This window comes from Podarcis vaucheri, assembly GCF_965113315.1.
Source record: "Podarcis vaucheri genome assembly, chromosome: 3".
In the NCBI taxonomy this organism is placed as follows: Eukaryota; Metazoa; Chordata; class Lepidosauria; order Squamata; family Lacertidae; genus Podarcis; species Podarcis vaucheri.
The window spans coordinates 37211834-37235612 of NC_138761.1; the positions used below are offsets into that span (position 1 = coordinate 37211834).

At 44.7% G+C, this 23779-nt stretch overlaps 1 protein-coding gene across 5 annotated transcripts in view; it reads left to right on the forward strand.

The window, feature by feature from the left end:
* The first annotated feature begins 8920 nt into the window (after positions 1-8920).
* Positions 8921-23779, forward strand: part of LRFN2 (leucine rich repeat and fibronectin type III domain containing 2) — a 274266-nt gene continuing 259407 nt past the window's right edge. For 2 of the 5 annotated variants that reach the window (XM_082214823.1, XM_082214820.1), the window contains exon 1: positions 8921-9541. The gene's annotated coding sequence lies outside the window, so the exon portion shown is untranslated. The other 3 variants (XM_082214822.1, XM_082214821.1, XM_082214824.1) reach the window with 2 other exon arrangements.

A 23779-nucleotide genomic window follows, 5' to 3' on the forward strand; every position in this document is an offset into this window, starting at 1 on the left:
GTTAGTGATTTAATTAATTATTGCTGCACTTTGAATGAAGCCATGGAAGTGCTTGTGGTATCATTTCCAGTAGCCTTTCTATTTAAGATTCTATAGACTGTTGAAAGACTGTCATTTTAATAAGCTGTTAATAGCTTTGCAAGCAGTTCAAATGGCTGCTAAATGGGTCCTTTTATGCCTGTTGCATAGGCTTGTAGGAAGTGAAAGCAATAGTAATAGAGCTATACTTCGGGGGGGGGGATCCCACTCAAGCCCAGTGGCAGACCCTGGGGTCTCAAAACACAGTGGCGCCCTGTGCAACACCACAGTTCAACACCCCCCCCCCACTTCTTGTGCTCCATTGTAAAATAGTTAGTAGTAGTAATAACAATAACAGTAATATTCTTTAAGAGCGTCCGCTCTTAAAGAAAACATCATTAGATCCCTCAGATCTATCCAATTACCGCCCGGTCTCGAATCTCCCATTCCTGGGTAAGGTGATTGAGAGAGCGGTTGCTGAACAGCTTGGTAGGTTTCTGGATGAAACATCTGCTCTGGATCCATTCCAGTCCGGCTTCCGCGCTGGTCATGGGACCGAGACGGCTCTGGTCGCCCTAACAGATGCTCTCCGCAGGCAGCTGGATCGAGGCGGGTCAGGGCTGCTGATTCTTCTAGATCTGTCAGCAGCCTTTGACATGGTCGATCACGAACTCCTGGACCACCGCCTTGCCGACGTGGGGATCCAGGGCACAGTCCTTCAATGGCTGCGCTCGTTTCTCTCTGGTCGGGGACAGAGGGTGGCGCTTGGGGGGGAATTGTCATCACGCCACTCCTTGGTGTGTGGAGTGCCTCAGGGTGCAATTCTCTCCCCGATGCTTTTTAACATCTTTATGCGCCCCCTCGCCCAGCTTGTCCGGAGTTTTGGGCTGGGTTGCCATCAGTATGCTGATGACACCCAACTCTATCTGTTGATGGATGGCCATCCTGACTCGGCCCCAGACACACTGACTAGATGTCTGGAAGCTGTGGCTGGATGGTTACGTGGGAGCCGGTTGAAGTTAAATCCTTCGAAGACAGAGGTCCTCTGGCTGGGGCGGGACGATATGGGATCGAGGGGGCAACTCCCATCTCTTGCGGGGGTGCAATTAGTGCCAGCACCATCCGTTAAGAGTTTGGGTGTAATCTTCGATACCTCCCTCTCTATGGAGGCGCAGATTACAGCTATAACAAAGGCGGCATTTTTTCATCTCCGCCAAGCTAAGCAGTTGGCCCCTTATCTCTCTCGTCCTGACCTAGCCACTGTGATCCATGCGACGGTCACCTCCAGACTGGATTATTGTAACTCGCTCTACGTGGGGCTGCCCTTGAGACTGACCCAGAAACTCCAGCGGGTGCAGAATGCTGCGGCGAGACTCCTTATGGGGTCTTCCCTGCGAGAGCACATTCATCCGGTATTATACCAGCTGCACTGACTCCCGGTGGAGTACAGGATCAGGTTTAAGGTGCTGGTTTTAACCTTTAAAGCCCTATACGGCCTAGGACCCTCGTACCTACGGGACCGCCTCTCCTGGTATGCCCCACAGAGAAACCTACGGTCTGCAAACAATAACATCCTTAAGGTCCCAGGCCTCAGAGAGGTTAGGCTGGCCTCAACTAGAGCCAGGGCCTTCTCAGCTGCGGCTCCAACCTGGTGGAATGCTCTGTCACAAGAGACTAGGGCCCTGCGGGACCTGACATCTTTCCGCAGGGCCTGCAAGACAGAGTTGTTCCGCCAGGCCTTTGGTCAGGGCGCAGCCTGACTCCCTCCTCTGGCAACCTGCACAGAATTTTGCTTAATTGGTTGCTATATTTGATTTAATTAATTTTTATAATGAAATATTTTTAGATTTTGTGATCATTTGACTGATTATTTGATTGTTGTTAGCCGCCCTGAGCCCGGCTTCGGCTGGGGAGGGCGGGATATAAATAAAATTTATTATTATTAATTTATTTTTATTATTTATACCCCGCCCATCTGGCCACGTTTCCTCAGCCACTCTGGGCGGCTTCCAACAAAATATTAAAATACAGTAGTCCATCAAACATTAAAAGCTTCCCTAAACAGGGCTACCTTCAGATGTCTTCTAAAAGTCTGGTAGTTGTTATTCTCTTTGACATCTGGTGGGAGGGCGTTCCACAGGGCGGGTGCCACTACCGAGAAGGCCCACTGCCTGGTTCCCTGTAACTTGGCTTCAGCAAAAGTGAGGACAGGGCAAAGAGTTGGACAACACACAGAGACCTCCATTTCTTCAAATGCTCTAGAATGCATCGTCTCTCTCTGTGTGTGTGTCCATATTCATGAAGTGATTAGGGAGTAGAAAAAGCAGGACACTGTCTTATGACGAGCACCACAGCTACCATAGGAAAGCACTGTCTGTCTGTATCTCTCCCATTCTTTCGAAAGAGTGCCTGCCAAGAGAGGGAAAGGGATGTGGTTTACACTGTTGATTACCTTCATTAAAGTGCCAGTTGCATTCATTACACTTGAAAGGAGGTGCGGTGGGGAAGTTCAGTGGTTGACTTTTCTAGGTAGATGGTGCTGCATTAATTTTCACTCTTGATTATTCATAGACTGCAATATCATTCATTCTGGAAGAATGGATGTAAATACCTATGCATTAGAACTGTGGGAGGCCTCTAATTGCAGCTGTCAGCTGTCTTACGGGAAGGGGGGGGATTATGGCCAAACTATGCACACCTGCCCTATACCTGATGACATTCATGGTATCAGCTGTGGAGCAGGTACAGCTGTGACTGGACCAAAATGGGGTTTGTAGACACTATGCTGATCAGCAGCCCTCTGCACAGTGCTATGCAAGTGACAGAAACCAGCTGATTATCATGGCTTCTGATTATCAGAGTGCTGTGCATTTATTATTATTTTTATGTTTTTGTGCTGTTGGGTGATTGACAGATGGGCAGCTCCACCCACCTTTCTGACTTGGTTCATGGGGGAAGTGGGTAGACAAGGATCTGGGCTGCTGGCCTGGTCCCATTCCCCACCCCCGTATTGCTGAGGAACAAAAAGGGAAGAATCATTATTTGTCCATGCTCTGAGAGATGCAGAAAAAAGATGCTTAAATGAATGTGATGTACACAAATGCTTGTAGCTTTATTTTACAGTATTCTCGACAGTTCCTTACATCAACACTGCCATCGATTGGTTGTTCTGAGCACTTCTTCAATAAATGAAGTTGATTGTCAACCAATGATTAGGCATCTTCTTCAAGTCCATGCAGATCAACTCCGCTCTATATCTTTTAGCATGTGGAAAGCAGAAATCATAAAGCAGAATCGCAGAGTCTCTGGACATCAGCAGCAAATTGTGCTGTCAGTGCACAGTGCAATAGCAAAGGCTTTGGCACATGTTATCTACACATTTGTCAAGGTGAGTGACATTTGCAGCAAATTAAATTGTCCAAGCAACTGTTGGAGTATCTCGGTTTCTTTAGCTGTTCTGAGATCTCCTTGTTCATCCTTCCTTGAGTGTTGATAGCAATGCTGTCTTCCCAACAAGAAAGATGGCATTTGCTTGGGGAGAAATATTATGGCTTGCTACATTTTGTGAGTGTATGGCTATGTGAGTAGCTCAAATGGCCTAGGACTGGAATTTTGAAGGATGGTCTGGTCCCAAATGAGCCTTCTCAGGAGCAAGCTCATCATCAAACATCTCTGGCTCATGTTTTCTCCACCTTCTGAAATGAAGTGGATGGCTACCTCTGGTTGTGTTCTGCTCTTGTTACGGACTTTCAGCTTACAAACATGCAAACCCAGAAGTGTTTACTTCCGGGATCGCCACATGCGCAAAAGCAATCTGCATGCTTCGTGCATGCACAGAAGTGCTCGATTGTGCCATGCACATGCGCAGAAGAGGCGCTCTAGTTGCAGACTTTTTGGGGTGCGAATGGCACCCCGAAACGTATTAAGTCCACAACTAGAGGTACCTCTGTACCTATTTTTAGTTTGAGGTACTTGGTTAAAATGTATCATTTTTCCGGACTTTTGATAGCTTTGGATGCTTTCGAAACAACTCTTTTAAATGGTTTTGTGTTCTTTCCAACTGCTGCTGTGAAATGCTATTATTAATACGTTTCAATTGCTTGAATGGGTGTTCTTTAAACAGTGTCTGGACAGAGTTGATCCAAGTGACATTCTGTGCTCGGACTTTCAAAAAGCTGTTGAAAAATCCCTCACCCAAAACTCCTGAGCAAGTTCAGCAGTCATCTGAAAAGAGGACAAGTCCTCTTCTGGAGCAATAGCTGGTCAATGAAAAGGGATAGAGTAGGAATAAATTGATGCAATGGGGGGTGTAACAAGTGGAGTCTACCAAGGCTCTGTACTAGGACCAATGCTTATTAAGCTGTGTCATGAATGATATGGAGTAAGGAATGCATAGTAAGGTGGCCATGTTTGCCGATGACAAAGTTTGACAAAGTGATATAGAGTATTAAAAACAATGGATTATAAGGAGATCCAAAAGGATCTATCCCAAAGTGCAAAAGTGATTCAATGTAAGCACATGAAACACTGCACCTTGAGGCATATTCAATGATGGAGTTTCATGCTCCAGCACCGGGGGTGGAGAGCAGGCGGGGAAGGGGCTGGTGTGCATCCCAGGGGCAGGGCGTGCCACCCAAAGGGGCGGGGTGCACGTCTTGGGGGGGTGCATTGCCCAAAGGGGTGTGGCATGCATCCTGGGGCATGGCGTGCCACCCGCAGGGGCGTGGTGCGCGTTGTGGGGACATGGTGCGCCGCCTGCCACGGCGGGGTGCCCAGCGTGTGGGGGGGACAGCCGCAATGGAACCCCAATGGGATCATGCTGCCGGGGCGGTGCGCTCCCCCCGCCCCCTCTTCCTCCACCAGTGGGCACATCATCACCATCATCATCATCATCATCATCATTTCACTAATTGCACACATACACTATTGCGGTCTGGTGGACAGCTCAATGAATATGTGCAGTAGCTACAAAAAAAGTTAATTCCATGCAATGGAACTCTGGGAAAGGGCTGGATATAAAACTGTCAATGTCACAATACCATCACGTAGCTCTATGGTGTGACTACACATTGAATACTGTGTACAGATCTGGTCACCACACCTCGAAAAAGGGCAATGTAGATCTAGAAAAGGTTCAGAAAATGATCAATGGGATGGAACACCTCCCCTAAAAAAGAATGCTACATGTCTGCCTTTTTAGCTTATAAGTTTATGAACCAGAAATTTATAAGTTATACATGTAGAAGTGTGGTTTATAAGAGGGAACGTAACATAAGTGTTGTGTTGTGAAGAAAGAAAAGCTTTTCTTTCTTTTGTAGAATACAAAAACTCAAGGTTATCTAGTGAGGCTGAATGTTGCAAGATTCAAGAGAGACAAGAGGAAATACTTGCTCACTCCTACAACAGGATATAGTGATTGCCACCAACTTGGACAGCTTTAAAGGAGGATTAGACACATTAATGGAAGATAAGACTATCAATGGCTATTAGTCGGGACTGATACGCAAACTACTTCCACAACAGAGGTGGTATGCCTCTAAAACCCAGTTGCTAGAGAACAACATGTAGAGAACAGTTCTGCTCATATCTTGCTTGCTGGCTTCCAATAGTCATCTGGTTGGTCACTGTGAGAACAGGATACTGGACTAGATGAACCTTTGGTCTGTTCCAGCAGACCTTCTATTTGGTCCTTATATTCTTAAGCCTCTTCGGGAACATAGGAAGCTACCAAATCAGACCAGCTCTGTATTGCTGACACTGAGGGACAGCAACTTTCCAGGGTTTAAGGCAGAGATTATTGCTGATCAACAGCTTTTCATTCTTGAGAGAGAGAGAAAAGTTGGGTAAAAATAACTTAAATAAGTGTGTGTTGGAATCAATGTGATGCCGTTTTTCTAAAGCTATCCACATTATCATTATTATTTAGGATCCATTTTTATGGACCATTGATCCTCCGCAGCCTGCACTGCAGTGTCTCTTTACTTCAAGAAACCAGGCAAGAGGGGAGAAATGCTTGCTTTGTAGTTTGGTTCAAGTTTCCGAGGTATCATCAAGGGAAGCTAATTCCATCTGCTGCATGGCTGGTTGGCTTTTGGTAAGTCATGGATAAATTAAGGTTTCTAAATGCCATTTCACAGATTACCAGGAAACAAACCTGGGTTTACCATGGTTATGCTGTCACACACACTCTCATTTCTGAGTGGCAAGTGACCTCATGCCAGAGCCAACCTTGGTTTTGGTTTCTTTGGAAAGAAGGTCACTGGAAACTGTGGTCCTAAGATAGTGGGTTACTTCAATTTCAATTGATTGTTCACAGTTAGTTACAGATTGATCTCCTTCTTTTCCTCCATTAGTTTTCCAGTGAGGCCCTCTCCAAAGCCATAGCTGCAACACGGAGAGCAAGTGAAACTTCTCTGTCCTCCCAGCTCCAGATGCCACAAGCCCAGACTAGCCACTTGGCTACTGTACAGCTAGGATGGTGTATGGTCCAGCCAGGTGAGGGGGGTGTCTCCCCTCTTCTTCTAGATGCATCACTGGCTAGATGTTTCTATGGCAACACATCTGTATGGCATCCAGAGGTTCCTACCAAATCCATTGTATAAACTGACCCCAATTCCTTTAATCCAGTGTGAGAAAATGTTGTGGTTATTCAAACTTCTGTGTTGGTCCTCTAAGTCAAAACAATCTTTAGCTTTATTAGTGCTGGATCAGGCACATCTGGTCCAGCCTCTTGTTCTCACAGTGGCCAAACAGATGCCAAGAGGAAACCTGCAAGCAGGACCTGAGCACAAAAGCACTCTCCCCTCCTTAGGCTTCCAGCAACTGGTATTCAAAAGCATTGCTGCCTCTGACCTAGTGGCAAAGACCAGCCATCATGGGTAGTAGCCATTGATAGCCTTATGCCAGTGCAAGGATATGATAGGACTTCATCTTGGCAATTCCAAGCCGCTTTGTGTAGCAGGATATACAGCTCTCCTCCCCAACATCAGCTCTAAAGGGATAATCCGGTTCCCTTGTAAACAAATGTTTGGCATTCTTCAAGACTCATATGCAAAATTGAGCCATATAAGAAGAAAGAGAAATCTTGATGAGTGAGAATAATCAATCAGCAGAGAGCCTTGATCACTTTCCCCTCCCCAATACTCCTGTTCTCCAATATCTCAATCAGTTTTCCCCTTCTTCCACTCCCTCCATCTCTCTGTGTGTGCAGCTACATTTGTATAAAGGGGTGGGCATTCTGCTTTGGGATGCAGGCGGCACTGTGGGTTAAGCCACAGAGCCTAGAGCTTGCTGATCAGAAGGTCAGCGGTTTGAATCCCCGCAACGGGGTGAGCTCCCGTTACTCGGTCCCTGCTCTTGCCAACCTAGCAGTTCAAAAGCACGTAGAAGTGCAAGTAGATAAATAGGTACCTTTCTAGTGGGAAGGAAAACGGCGTTTCTGTGCGCTGCTCTGGTTTACCAGAAGCGGCTTAGTCATGTTGGCCACATGACCTGGAAGCTGTACGCCGGCTCCCTCGGCCAATAAAGAGAGATGAGCACTGCAATGCCAGAGTCGTCCATGACTGGACCTAATGGTCAGGGGTCCCTTTACTTTTATTCTGCTTTGGGGTAGGTTATATCCAATTAAGCCAGTGTGAAAGCCAGTGTGGTGTAGTGGTTAGAGTGTCAGACTAGGATCTGGGATTCTATGGTTCTGTTATGAGTTTGTGGGTGCCAGGGTTCAGGAGTGACAGCTTGGACCTGGGACCGTGGGTGCCCAGGGCCATGAGTACCATGCAGCTTGCATGGCCCTGGCACTGAAATTTGTGGGTGCCTGGCCCCTTCATGGGGAATGTTGTGGGTGCTCGGGCACCCAGGGCCCCAGGGAGTTGGCACCTATGCCAGGGTTTGTGGGTGCAAGACACCAATAATTCTTGGGTCTAGTAAATGTCAGAATTTAATCAATGCGTGGAGAGTTAAACTGGAAATCAGAGTCTCTGCTCCCTGTGTTCAAAAGATCACCTGAAAGATGGGCCATTAGTGAAGGTTCTGTGCCAGCCAGCAAATGGGAAGGAACCAGCTCCCCCCCCCCCCGAAGCTCTGAGTGCATTAGTTAGAAAACAATTGTATTAGGAGGAAAATTTAGGATTTCATTTGGCTGTGGTGTGATCAACAGGTGTCTGTCTGTTAAACACAGCAAGCCTGAGGGGTGGGAGTGGGCAGAACACAATGTGGGCTGCCTGTTTTGAATTGGAGGCTACAGCAATGGGAGATATGGGACCCTCTTGGGGTGTATGCTGTGTATGCCTCCATTGTAGGCTCTGGTTGTCTGTGTGTGTGAGTGTGTATGTTTGTGTGTAAATCAGCCATATATCATAAAGACACTGCAGTCTCCACTGTGCATCATTTTGAAAGATCCCTGGGTCTAAACCCCTGGAATCTCACACCACTCATACTTGAGTGGTATGCAACAGTTCAGTTCTCCACTTGGCCGTAAAGCTCACTGGATGACCTTGACTGCCATTTGCGGCCTCTCGGACTAACCTACTTCACAGGGATGTTGTTAGGATTGAATGAGGAAGGGGGAGAGCCACTTTGAGCTCCTTGGATAAAAAGATGGGGTGCTAATTCAATAAATAAACAAGCAAGCCAGTTGTGCTGTCAGCAGAGCCCTCGGATTGAATTGACCCTGAGTTCCGTACATTTCTTTCAGCTGGTCTCCTCTGAGCGGGACCTCCATGGTCAACCCAACCTTCTAGCTATTTACTGCAGACTTTCCTAAGCCACGGAGGGAGCCAGAAACCAGCCCCCTCAAGCTTCCTCTCCAAATCATGTCCCTGCCCACCCGACTCCCACACCCCATCTCCTGGCAGCGAAGTTCCTAAAATAGCAAGTCTGCAAGAACATCTTTTTAGCACTAGAGCCGTGTGAATGGAGGGGAAGCTGTATTACCGATAGAGTTTACCCCTCTTCCCCCTTGCATTTTTTGGGGGCGTGTGCGCGCCTTGCACAGTTGCTTCCACACGCCTTCGTAGCAACAGCAGCAGCAGCAGCAGCAACAATGCTTTTCAGCACCCACGAGCGAAAGGCGGCAGCGCTTTCCTCTCGCCTCCCCGCCCCTCCCTCCTTTTCCGCGCAGAGCCCTGACATGCTTTCTGCTGACAAATGTTCACCGAGGCTGCCGAGGATTTAAGCATGCCGGGCAGCGTCTCTCCAGCTTAGGGGTCCCTGGTTACGCAATGGCTTATCCAAAGCGGCGCAGCGCCACGGTCGCCCAGCGAGCCTGCCGGAGAGTTTGGGACTATTTGGTTTCGGGAGCCTCGTCCCCATAAGTCTTACCCTTACCCCGCCGCCTTGGCCGCTTCGCAAGCCTCTCCGCCTACTTTTTTTGCTTTCAATCGGCTTTTTTCTCTCCTGGGGGAAGGGACTGGTCCCCCCCCCTTTCTTTGGAAAGTATTGAGCGAGGTTTGTTGTTGGAGATGGGCGCCTAGATGGATGCATTTGCTGCAGAGCCTACTTTCTTTACGGCGCGGCATCGGGAGAGGTAAGAAGAATTTCTCAAGCTGCTTGCGAGGGTGGATCCTTTTTTTCCTTCTCCTCTCTGCCCCCCCCCCCCGCTTCCCTCTTCCGCACCGCTTGTCTTACAAGCCTTGCCGGCTCTGCCATCTAGAGCACTTCGTGAGATCACTCCAGTGAGTCTGCTGGGTTTTTCTCCCCCCGTCCCTTCTCTTTCCCCACCCTCCATCCATCTCTGTCTCTCTGTGTGTTTGTGTGCACAGGGGTGGATATCCCCCCTCCTTTTCTGTTCTCACATGCATACACACATATACACAGAGAAGCTATGCTAAGGTGAACTTGGAGACTTGCAATGCTCACATGCGTGTGGTACCCTGGGATGCGTTTGGAGCCATATGCCTGCAGGGCTGCTTAGTCGTTCAAAATTGTCTTTGGGAAAAGAAAGGGGGGGAGAGCAAGTTTATTCCTTCTCTGTCTGACACACACACACACACGTCTTCTGCTGTTTTCTCTCTCTTTTTTTCGGGTTTTTTTTTGGGTGCTGTGGATATTACTAAGAAGTCTGAAGGATTCAGTCATTTGGACCTCGCTGAATCAGGGTCCATCTGCCAAGGTTTCTTCCTATAAATATATTTTGCATAACTGGTGATCGACTGAGGATTTTTTTAAAAATATCATTATATTTTCATTTGAAGAAGAAGGGGGGGGCAAGGATGCATGGCATAGAAAGAAGAACTAAGTACCTTCCGGAGATTATATTTCCAAACCAGGAATAAATGTGATTCATCAAAGGTAAGAGCCGGGGTGTTTCCTATCAAACTCTCATTGTGTATATAACATAACCTTTTCTTTAATGTCTTAGAGAACATTTGAGGTGGGTTTGAAGGGCATTTGTGGGAAAATGCATAACTTTATTTGTATGTTTCTAAGACCCTTGGTAACAGAGATCTTGCGGAGGGAAATGAGTCTTGTTTTTGCTTTGCTTTTAATAAGGGGGGAAAAGGAGTTCAAAGGAATTGCATGGTGTGTGTTTCCCTTGGATGGGAAAAAACTGCTGCTAGAAATCTAAAATAATTTATGCTGGAGTAGATCAAAGATCAAAAAAGGGTTTGGAAAGGGGGAGCAGGAGAAATTACAATATTCTATTAGAACAAGCATTATGGGAAAAGAAGGAAGGAGAAATGTGTGGAAACCATCTAAGGATTTAAAAATAAAAATAAAAACCCTGTAAAGCTAAGGAAGAACTTTGCTATGCAGATAAAACTCCGTTCTGTCTGAAAGCATACAGTTCAAGGACAGAGGATCTTCGGAGATGTCATAGAAAGAATAGAAACTGGAGATATGTGGCAGGAGACCAGGAGAGGCAGCAGGACTGGAAGGGAACACCTGAGATCAGGTGAAATCCCACTTTGTCTTACAGAGATTCCTAATAATGTAAAGGAATAGGTAAGGAAAAGAGGGTCCCAATGGGATTAAGCAAGTAGAGCTATTGAAAGGTGGGCAAATAAGGAATGGAGACCCACCTTGATTATGCCATATCATGTCACTCAAACGTCATCAGATGTTTACAGTTCCCTGAAAGAGCTGGGCAGTTGATGTGAAAGTGGTGGCATTTGCATGTAGCATGACAGATCAAAGTGGGCAGTCTCTCTTGATCACTTTCTTTGACACTCACATTCCCTAAATATATTAAACCGGTGTTCTAGAACCAAAGTAAGATTAAGAAGAAAGGAGATTCAAGAGATCCTCCAGCAGAAAATTGTTGGGGAGGCTCCACTGTGAACTTTCTAAACCCCTTGCCCATGGATAAATGGGCAGCCACTACATTTGATATGCACTTACACCTACAGAAAAAGGAAATGAGATCATGTAGCAGGACTCTATGTTGTGTGTGGCACACCTAGTGATTTGTTTCTATTTCCTGGAGATGCTAAGGGATGATCAAAGAGGTGGGGGGGGGTTCCTCCCATACTCTTTTGCGAGTAACACCACCATTGTATGCAGAGACAGGAGGAAAGACGGACAATCTTGGAAGAGGAGCTTTTCCCTAATGTGCTTCTAAGCATATGCACTGCTGAGTAAACATGCATGTTCTCAGATACGCAGTACCAATCACTAGGAAGTCAAAGATCTGCCCCCAATTCATTCCTCCAGGTTTCATGGACATGGAGAAGCTATGACACCTCAGGTGTCACTGGGCAGCAAATGTTGATCCTGTTATGGAAATGGTTGTGTGTGCTGGAACCATCACTGGTTTGAGAAAATGGAGAAACACAGCGTAGTTGGACATTGCTTTTTCCTACGATGCTTCCCATTTAGCCCCACTTTGGTTCTTACCCTGAGCAGAGTTAGCTTGCAGTTGGCACATGCCCAATCTATGTGGTTTGCATCCTCTTGTCAAAACAGAGTGAGGGTGGCTGCAAAGCCCCTTTAGGGTGTATGATTTGCTGAAAAAGAGGTTGTGCTTTTTTTGGGGGGTGGACTCTGTCCAAATATACCTTCATAACCTTTGGGAACTGGCACCTTCTGCAGCATGGTGTGCATTTTGAGACCGTCTTCTCTGCAATGTGACTGTGATGAAATAAATAACATTCAGGACCCAGCTCTTATTTCTGGCTGATTAACATTGTAGGTGGAGTGCCTTGTTTCTAGGATCTCGCCTAGGCAGTTTCATCTCTGCAGACAGTAATAAAACCACGGTTCACTGTGAGCCCTGGTTCTGCTCCTCTTCCTCTCAGCCTGCCTGCTTCCTCTCCACTGTTGCTGCTGCCATTTAACAACACTTGTTTATATTGAAATGTGGAATATAATCACTTAGTTTTGCCTTCTCTCCTCCTCCTCCCCCTACTCTTCAGAAAATGTAAACAGCCCACTTAGCATTTCTATGGCAGCCTCTGTGCGTCCCTTTCTGCATGGTGGGATGACAGCTCCCTGACAGTCCTTTGCAAGTCATCTCACTCTGTCTCTTTCACCACAGCCCTCAATCCATCGACTGGTGTTTGAAATGTGGCAGTCATGTCTGCTTCGGGCGTGCATGTATAGAGATGCTTGTTCTGGAGTAGGGATATTGCTATTTTCCTGGGCACAGGGCACTGTCATGTGTGGAAATGGGCTGGGGCAAAGCTTTGTTAGATGCAGGTGGGCATTTTCTCTTCTCTCTGAGCTTCTAGCCAATAGACTGGAGTGAAAAATAATGCCTTTGAGCACCTTTTCCTCTTCAGAAAAGAGGGGGACACTTTGGAGGAAAGAAAGGCGAGACTCATCTATGCTCCCGTCTCTGTACCGCAAACCTCTCAGCAATACTTGCAAAGACAGAAACCAAGTTCTGCTTTCCCTTCATCCAGTCATAAACAAGAGACTTCTGGGTAAAGATTCCTAACTCAGAACCACTTTGTTGGAGACTCATAGGGCTCTGAGCTTAACGCTTCCCCTCTTCCTAAACTGGTATTTGTGACCTGTGGTTCAACCTAACTTACCGTATATTTTACTTGTATTTTACACCCCTTAGATACACTAGTTTGAAGAGGCATATAAATAAACAATCAAATCATCTATCAGGTGCCAAATTGAAAGGTTGTCAAGTACAGCTTTAACTACAACCAGGAAAGTTTTGTAACATTCTAGAACCAATTAAAATTGAGCTAGGAGCCATGAAACTAGACTTGTCTTGTATTAAAAGAACCGTGAAACTAGGGTTGTGGCCAATAAATCACAAAAAAGCAAAAAGAGAGAGAGAATATTTCAGGACTACCATATTCATAACCTGCTTGTACAATTGCAGTAACCATACTAATATCAGCTGTTCTTGAGACAAATTCACTGGTTTAGGAAGGAAGTGTGCTTGTGTATTTGCATTTACATCAATAATCATTTCATATCCTTATGATGTTTGTATATTTGCCAGATGTCAGTCCTTTCACCATAAATCTTATAATACAACTTTTTCCTCTAATTAATTAGTGCCCATCTTTAAGACTACAATACCATGATGCAGTGTAAGCGAAAAAGCATATACAACTAGCATAGATTATACCAAACAATTTAGAATGTGTGTGTGTCTGACAGATTGAAAGCTATACCTTCATGAGACAGAGATCTCTGGTTGGTTCTATGGTTACTGAAAGATCTAAAGAAGTATCTGGATTTTCAGCACGCACAATCCAGACCTAGAACATGTTCACATGGGAGTTACTTGTGCTAGTGGTTGATTACTGTAAAACACAGATGAAAGTGTGGAAAGTAGGGAAAGCCGTTGCAGATGAGGAAAGTGATAACTTGTTCATTGAAGTTCATTGCATCTTTTTTCTGTGTCTAGTGTGTTATATTGGCATCCTCTGAATGCAACAGGGATACTACAGAATGACCCATATAAGCAAACAATGGGTAGCTTTCTTCTTGCACTTACAAATTAGATCATTTCCCCCCCTAGTACTTAAGAGACTACTGGGAACTCAGATTATGAGAGCATGTTTATATCATCAAACTCTAAGGGCTTATTAAAAACTATGTCAATTTGTTAAAGTCTCTAGATGATAGTAATGGTATGACAAGGGTAAATCATATGGAATGTTTAAAAACCATATTGTCAGAAAAGCAATATATATGGTCTGGAAAAAATATAAAGACTTATTGGAGAGTAAAACTCCGAGGTGGATTTCACCAATAGAGGCCAAAGCTCGGAAAACAACCAATATGGAGGCATACTGGCCGAAATATTGGGAAATAATAGAAAATATTGGAGGTAATTTGAGCTTTGAAAAACTAAAGGATAAGGTGCAAAATTGGCTGCATTATGCCCAAATTAATGAGGTTTTTAAGTTAGACAAAAAAACAGGTTTCCAGGGGGAAAAATCGAAACTTGAGACAGAATTGCTTGAACCAAAGACCAAGTTATTATCGAGAATGTATAACTTGCTGCTTAAATGGAACACTCAGGACGAGACAGTTAAATCAGCAATGATAAAATGGGCCCAGGACATTGGTTATAATATTATGTCTGAAGACTGGGAAAGGTTATGGACCACCGGTATGAAATTTACTGCATGTAATGCTTTGAAAGAAAACATTATGAAGATGGTATACAGGTGGTACATGACCCCGGTTAAGCTAGCTAAGATTTACCATTTGTCCGATAACAAATGTTGGAAATGCAAGGAAGCTGAGGGGACATTCTTTCACCTCTGGTGGACTTGCCCAAGACTGAAGGCCTTCTGGGAAATGATCTACAATGAGTTAAAAAAGGTGTTTAAGTACACCTTTCCCAAGAAACCAGAGGCCTTCCTTCTGGGCATTGTCGGCCAGAAGGTGTTTAAAAAGGATAGAACCTTTTTTATGTACGCTACAACAGCAGCAAGAATTCTTATCGCCAAGCATTGGAAGACCCAAGATTTGCCCACACTGGAGGACTGGCACTCGCAATTGATGAACTACATGGAACTAGCCGAGATGACTGCAAGGATCCGGGACTTGGGAGAAGAAGCAATGGAGGAGGACTGGAAAAAATTTAAAGACTATTTGCAAAAGTATTATAAGTTATATGAAACATAAGATGTCGTATGATTGGGAATTTAGCTCCAGTAATGAAACTTGAATATTTAAGAAATTTGATAAGATTTATGAAAGAACCAAGATTTAAATGGGTAAAAACGATATTATGGTATATTTTTAGAGTATATGGTGACCAAGAGATTTAAATCTAAATTGCAATTGAAAATATAAAGAAATACACGAAATAAGGGTATAATTTGCTGATAAATTTATTGTTAAGAATGCATTGTGCGGGGGACGGGGGAAGTCCAATGGAAATTTGAAATAAGTCATTGAAGTGGTCGTGTTTCTTTTCTTTTTTATTTCCTTTCTTCTTGTCTTTTCTTTTTATTCTTTGATTGTTCTGTTATTTCTGTAAAAATTGTAATAAAAATTATTATTAAAAAAAAAAAAAATAGATGATAGTAATGGAACATGGCAAACATTAATAAGTAGAAATGTGATTGGAGAGGCTATCTAAGGAAGATACTCTGGGCGAGGGAACTTTTTGGCACCCAAGGCCCAATCCTTACCATGATCAGCCTCATGGGCCAAACTTGGCAGGTGGACCTACCTGTCAATCACATCACATCAGGATGACACCGCATGATTGATGGGTGGGTTTGGCTGCCCACCTGTCAAATGCAGAGCTTTGCAGATCTCTCCCCACTTGAAAGTCCTGGTCTCAGAGCTCTAAAAGGGGAGTGTTGGGAGGCTTGCAAAGGCTTTAAAGCAGCCCTCATGATCCCATATCAGCCTGAGACATGAGTATGGGGCTGTTTTAAGGGCTTCTGCAATCTGTTAAATGAAAAAGAGTGGGATCAGCTGCACAGTTTTTGAGAAGTGCTTTGAAGCAACCCCCAGCACTCCCATTTCAGCTGAAATGGGGGCTGCCTTACATCACTCCCCAAAAGTGCTATTTGAAGCAGCTCCTATCAGTAGCCTGCCACTGCCACCCGACTGACTGCAGAAGCACACAATCTGCTTCAAACAGCGTTTTTGAGAAGTACTTTAATCCCCACTCATCCGCTGATGAGTGGAGATTAAATCCTACTGCCTTGGCTGTGCGATCCTGTTCCCTGCTGGCAGCAGGGCATGCAGCCAATGCATGATTTAACCTTGTACTCCTGCCCATCAGCTGACATCACTGGGGATGTCAGCTGCTGCGTGGGTGGGTATGGTTTGGGGGAAATCCCCTTGTGGGCCAAACTATTCCCCTGGCCTGCTGGCATCTTCCAAACATTAGGAAGAACTTCCTGACAGTAAGAGCTGTTCGACAGTGGAATTTGCTGCCAAGGAGTGTGGTGGAGTCTCCTACTTTGGAGGTCTTTAAGCAGAGGCTTGACAACCATATGTCAGGAGTGCTCTGATGGTGTTTCCTGCTTGGCAGGGGGTTGGACTCGATGGCCCTTGTGGTCTCTTCCAACTCTATGATTCTATGATTCTATGATTCTATGATTCTATGATTCTAAGGTTGGCGTGCAGGCTGGTAATTCTCCACTTCAGTATAAGGAATCACCTGTAGAGTGAATGTCCAGCCTTTCCTTATAGAACAAAAAATAAAAATATACCAAAACCATGTACCAATCTCTCTTTCCCCCTCTCTCCTCCACCCTCTCTCTCTTACACACACACTCCATTATATCATGCCACTAAAACTATGGCATAGCTCATAAATGTTGTTGAAGAGGATGCAAAAAGCTCTTAAGGATAATTTAATTAATTTGAGTCTATTTTGATTCTGTTACAATTTTATTAGTATTATGGGAATAAAAAGCCTTCCAGTGAATATGTACAACTAATACTGAGTTTATTCATGGTAGCAAAACTGATCATCACCTGACTGAGAAAAAGTTCCTTATTTACAAAATGTTGCTTGGTAGTGTTGTTGTCACAATCAGGACCGGCCCTTCTATGAGGCAGAATGAGGCAGCTGCCTCAGACAGCAAATTCTGAGGTGTAGAAATTGGCTAGAAATGTGTGCTGTGTGGTCTGCCCTGCAGCCCCTAAGCTTGCTTGCTGTCTTCAAGTGCGGTGGAGACACTGTTCCTACTTATAGGACCTATCAGGCTAGTCAGATTTGGTGCACAGAATGGGGAATGCACCTTCCAGTCCTTTGCCTCAAGCAGGAAAATGGCTTGAGCTGCTGCTGGCAAACATTGAACAAAATTTTGATGTCAGTCTTTACCATTGCAGCTGAAAAGGGTGCAAATCATCTGCCCCCAAGAGCACCCAAGAATGACTCCCATCCTTGGACTCTGTGATCCCTTGAGGCACCTGCTGTTTTGGTTTCTCCAGATTTCCCACCATTTCTTAAAAGAACAGGCTCCCATTCCCACCCCCTTGTTCCTGATGTAAATCTCCACTCACCCCTTGTTCCCTGGTGAGGGGCCCCCCAATGTGTGGTGTGCCTCAGGAGCCCTGGATACAACCATTAGACAGGGACAAATCTGCCACATGCCATATCCAGAGAAAACATTGTGAGACTTCCCCTGGCAGGAGTGAGAGGATGCTGGCCAGCTGTGGTCATTTGGAGTAAACCTTGGTGCCCCCCTTGAAAGACTGCTGGCATTTTCCAAGCAATCTCTGGTTTCAGTGTGGCATTCCTCTCTCCCATGGGGTGAAGCTAGTGGCATTTTCATGGGCTGAGTAAAATATTTGGGGATGCCCCATGATTGAACTTTGGAACACATTCCCTCCTCCCCACACCTATTCCACACTTCTCCTTAAGAACGTGGGTGCAACGTTTTCTGATTCGGCTATTCTGACAATTTACCACCACAACTAAACGGCAGGTAGTGATGGCTGGTGAACAGCTAGAGTCAGCTTTTGGGAGGAGGCTACTTAGACAACCTACCTCCACTTGTTGACTGGCTTGCTGGGCATTGATTGGTGCAATTGATTGGAGGTTTTATCTTTTGAAACATTGACCAGCAGAGGTGGGATGAAGTAAACAGGTGCCCCTCTGCTCAGCTTTAAGATGAGCTGTCCATGAAAGCTTTCATCAAGCATCTGGTGCTGAGCTTGGACCCAGTATGAGGAAACCGTAGGAGTTTAGTCCTATTTGTATACTCTGCTTATAGCTGCATTTAGTGAAGATTCTTGATGGGTCAGGTAAATAAAAGTTGTGATGATTTAACCCCCAAAGTCCTGTATTGTGCATTTGGTGACAACCCCCAGGGAATGTTAGCAGTGGTTAAATTGCCCCATTCTCTGCACTGTAATATACACAGAGAATTATGTAATTGGAAGGGACCTGAGGCTCATCTAGTCTAATTCCCTGCAGTGCAGAATTATGCAGCTGTCCCTTACCAGGATTGAACCTGCAACATTGGCGCTATCAGCACCATGCTCCAGCCAATTAAGCAATCCAGGCAATTCATAGTATTGATGATGATGCTTGGTGGCAGCATTGGGATGACCTGCTGTGATGTCACAGAGAGGCAAGATCAGCAGAATGGTCCCTGTTGGATGAGCTGTTCTGACTTCAAGGATGTCATGCTGCCATTGGGTGAGCTGCTCATAATATGAGGATATTCAGGCCTAAGTAAGAATGGATAGTAATAACAGGGTGTTGGTGAAGGAGAATTGGAAGAGAAAGTGGTCCAGAGGAAGAGAATGAGAGAAGACCATAAGAAACCAGAGGCCTTTCTCTTGGGCATTGTCGGCCAATTGGTGCAAAAAAAGGATAGAACATTCTTTATGTACGCAACAACAGCAGCAAGAATATTGATCGCAAAGTATTGGAAGACACAAGATCTACCCACCGTGGAAGAATGGCAGATGAAAGTGATTGACTATATGACATTGGCGGAAATGACGAGCAGAATTCGAGACCAGGGAAAGGAGACTGCGGAAGAAGATTGGAAGAAATTCAAGATTTATCTTAAGGACTACTATAAACTTGATGAAGTTTAGAATGTCGAGATTCTATAGAGAGAAAGGGTTGCAGTAATATAAGATTAGAATAAGAAAGGACTATGATGAATTAGAGTTGGAAAGAACATTTATAAGTTGCTATAAAATTTGGACATGAGGATGCAGAAAGGGGAGGTATGGGGAAGTCCGAGGAAAGAAGTTTATGAAATGACATTATGAAATTATACTTGTTTGTTTGTTTGTTTTCTTTTTTGTGTTTGTCTGTTATAAAAACTTTTGTAAAACTAATAAAAAATATTATAAAAAAAAAAAGAGAATGAGAGAAGACCATAAAGGGGATGGGCAGAAAAGGGAAAAGGCCTGGGAAACTAGGACAGAAAGTAGTAAATAATAGAAGTACACCTAGCTGGGAAAAGGATGACACTTTCTGAAAATCTTGATATCAAGCTTATTCACACTGGTCCCTCCCCCTAATTCTAGTCTCGCACCTTAATCTCAGTGTCCCCATTCGGCTAAAAATATGAGCAATCCTTGCCCATTACATGCACTATTACATGTATAATACTGTAAGAATATTATATGCATTTACACTCCTAGTTTCCTAGAGTAACAAGCATATAAACAGATACCGCATTGCATTTACCTATATAAAAAAAGATGCATATATTTATATACATATGGAATTTTGTGCCAGAAGTGCAGTCCCATATGCAGCTTGACTCTTCCATACATATTATGTGTATAAGATATGTATTTCATTCTGTATCATTTTGCATATATTTAGCCGGGCTTTTAAAAAATGCTCGAGTGAACACAAATGGACACTTGACACAAGGGTCATTTTGATCCAGCAAAATTTGATCAGGCTCCAGCCACCCCAAATCCATGTATAGCCCACTTAAAATGGATTTCCCTTCCACCCCTAGCTATGAATTGCAGAGGCAAGGAACTGCATCTTGATGCAGAGCAACCAGCCAAATCGATGGATTTAGGCTCCAAGTGTTAAATTACGAGTGGTCTATCTGGAAAGAAGAGCTTTGTACTGGCATTGGATTCTTTTTGTACAATTTTGTAATGGGAGATCTGATACAAATGAAGTGGGTGCTCTATGCTTTTTATAATCTTCATCTAAAATATTTTGTTACAATCACTTTAAGGCATGTTGTAGCAATGGGTGTGTGTGTGTGTAATCCCATTTGCAATAGTACTACAAAGCTCTTACCATCGTCCCAGCTGTTGCTCTTGATCCCACCCCATCTCCAGATTGGAAAGGAGGGGGGTTGTCACTGGTGTTTTTTTTTTTACTTCAGAGTATAATAACCTGAATTACCTTCAACTTGGAAGGCTGCCAATGCCCTGCATGGCAGAAGCAGATGTAAACATGTCACTAAACAGCCCACAAAGATGCTGTATGGGATACTGAAAACATGCCATTTAGAGATGAGGCTGCTAAATTTCTGTTTGATTTGTTTTCTCCCCCCCTACTCCCCCCCTGCTTTCTTGTTAGTTTTATTCCGGAAGGAGATTTGGGAGGAGTTTTAATAACAATAATTCTGTGGCCTTATCTGCCTGTCCTACATTTGTTTGATTTCCTTTGCTGCAGTGAAATGAAGTCTTTGACATCTCTGTAGACTGTGCAAAAGAGTGGTCACTTCCTATGCTGGAAATAAGGGGTGAGGAACCTTTGGCAGCCTGAGAGCCGTAATCCATTCATAGCAATCTTTTGAGGGCTTCATGACAGCGGCGGGAAGAGCCAGAGGCCAAAGTGAGCTGGCAACAAATGTAAATTTTGCCTTTGTACAGGAGGCTTGTTTACACACACACACTGTCTATCCTCCATCCTGATAAGCCAGAGACATTACCAGAGTACAGTGACACAGTCCAGCCAGGAAAAAGCAACCCTGGCAGAGCCAGTGAGTGTTGTGGCTCAAGGAGAGTTCTGAGGACCAGAGAGAGAAGCCATGAGGGCCACATTCATCCTGTGTCTTAGGTTCTCCACCTCTGCTGTAAATGTCACAACTTCTAAATGCATGTGGCTCCTGGAAGGTTTTCCTGAAAAGTTTCCTAGAATCATAGAATCATAGAATCATAGAATCATAGAGTTGGAAGAGACCACAAGGGCCATCGAGTCCAACCCCCTGCCAAGCAGGAAACACCATCAGAGCACTCCTGGCATATGGTTGTCAAGCCTCTGCTTAAAGACCTCCAAAGTAGGAGACTCCACCACACTCCTTGGCAGCAAATTCCACTGTCGAACAGCTCTTACTGTCAGGAAGTTCTTCCTAATGTTTAGGTGGAATCTTCTTTCTTGTAGTTTGGATCCATTGCTCCGTGTCCGCTTCTCCGGAGCAGCAGAAAACAACCTTTCTCCCTCCTCTATGTGACATCCTTTTATATATTTGAACATGGCTATCATATCACCCCTTAACCTCCTCTTCTCCAGGCTAAACATGCCCAGCTCCCTTAGCCGTTCCTCATAAGGCATCGTTTCCAGGCCTTTGACCATTTTGGTTGCCCTCCTCTGGACACGTTCCAGTTTGTCAGTGTCCTTCTTGAATTGTGGTGCCCAGAACTGGACACAGTACTCCAGGTGTGGTCTGACCAGAGCAGAATACAGTGGCACTATTACTTCCCTTGATCTAGATGCTATACTCCTATTGATGCAGCCCAGAATTGCATTGGCTTTTTTAGCTGCCGCGTCACACTGTTGGCTCATGTCAAGTTTGTGGTCAACCAAGACTCCTAGATCCTTTTCACATGTACTGCTCTCAAGCCAGGTGTCACCCATCTTGTATTTGTGCCTCTCATTTTTTTTGCCCAAGTGCAATACTTTACATTTCTCCCTGTTAAAATTCATCTTGTTTATTTTTGCCCAGTTCTCTAATCTGTCAAGGTCGTTTTGAAGTGTGATCCTGTCCTCTGGGGTGTTAGCCACCCCTCCCAGTTTGGTGTCATCTGCAAATTTGATCAGGATGCCCTTGAGTCCATCATCCAAGTCGTTGATAAAGATGTTGAATAAGACCGGGCCCAAGACAGAACCCTGTGGCACCCCACTAGTCACTCTTCTCCAGGATGAAGAGGAACCATTGATGAGCACCCTTTGGGTTCGGTCAGTCAGCCAGTTACAAATCCACTGAGTGGTAGCATAGTCAAGACCGCATTTGACCAGCTTCTTTACAAGAATATCATGGGGCACCTTGTCAAATGCCTTGCTGAAATCAAGGTAGGCTACATCCACTGCGTTCCCTTCATCTACCAGGCTTGTAATTCTGTCAAAAAACGAGATCAGGTTAGTCTGACATGACTTATTTTTCAGAAATCCATGCTGACTATTGGTGATCACAGCATTCCTTTCTAGGTGCTCACAGACTGTTTGCTTAATGATCTGCTCCAGAATCTTCCCTGCTATTGATGTCAGACTGACTGGGCGGTAATTATTTGGGTCCTCTCTTTTCCCCTTTTTGAAAATAGGGACAACATTTGCCCTCCTCCAGTCTGCCGGGACTTCGCCTGTTCTCCAGGAATTCTCAAAGATGACTGCCAGTGGTTCTGAGATCACATCTGCCAGTTCTTTTAATACTCTTGGATGCAGTTCATCTGGCCCTGGAGACTTGAATACATCTAAACTAGCCAAATATTCTTGTACTATCTCCTTAGTTATTCTGGGCTGTGTTTCCTTTGCTGAATCATTTGCTCCAAATTCTTCAGGTCGGGCATTGTTTTCTTTATCGGAGAAGACTGAGGCAAAGAAGGCATTGAGTAGTTCAGCCCTTTCTGTGTCCCCTGTTTGCATTTCACCATCTTCTCCTCTGAGTGACCCCATTGTTTCTTTGTTCTTCCTTTTGCTACGAACATACCCATAAAAGCCTTTTTTGTTGCTTTTAACCTCTCTAGCAAGCCTGAGTTCATTCTGTGCTTTAGCTTTTCTGACTTTGTGTCTACACGTGCTGGCTATTTGTTTGAATTCCTCTTTGGTGGTTTCCCCCCTTTTCCATTTTTTGTACACATCCTTTTTTAATCTTAATTCAGTTAAAAGTTCTTTAGATAGCCACCCTGGCTTCTTTAGGCACCTTCCATGTTTCCGTCTCATTGGTATTGCCTGACGTTGTGCTTTTAGTATCTCCCTCTTAACAAACTCCCAGCCATCATGAACTCCCTTTCCTTTTAGTATTGTTGTCCATGGGATCTCACCCAGCACTTCCCTAAGTTTTATGAAGTCGGCTTTCTTAAAGTCAAGAAATTGAGTCCTAGTATGCTTGGCTGCTCCTTTCCGCTGTATAGTAAACTTCAGAAGAGCATGATCACTCGCGCCTAATGATCCTTCCATTTCTACCCCACTAACCAGGTCATCAACATTGGTTAGGACCAGATCTAAAATGGCTGTTCCTCTTGTTGCTTCTCCCACTTTCTGGACAATGAAGTTGTCTGCAAGGCCAGTGAGGAATCTGTTTGACCTTATGCTCTTGGCTGAGTTTGACGTCCAACAAATGTCCGGGTAATTGAAGTCCCCCATTACTACTATCTCCCTTCCTTTTGCATGCTTGGCCATCTGTTCCAGGAAGGCATCATCTATGTCCTCCGTTTGGCTTGGGGATCTATAGTAAACTCCCACAATGAGGTCTCTGTTATTCTTCTCTCCCTTAATTTTGACCCAAATGCTCTCACTTTGGCTTTGAGGATCTAAATCTTGGATCTCTTCACAGGTATACACATCCCTGACATATAACGCCACTCCTCCTCCTTTCTTGTCTGGTCTGTTTCTCTGAAATAGATTGTATCCCCCCATTATTACATTCCAATCGTGGGACTTATCCCACCAGGTTTCAGTGATGCCTATTATGTCATATTTAGTTTGCTGTAC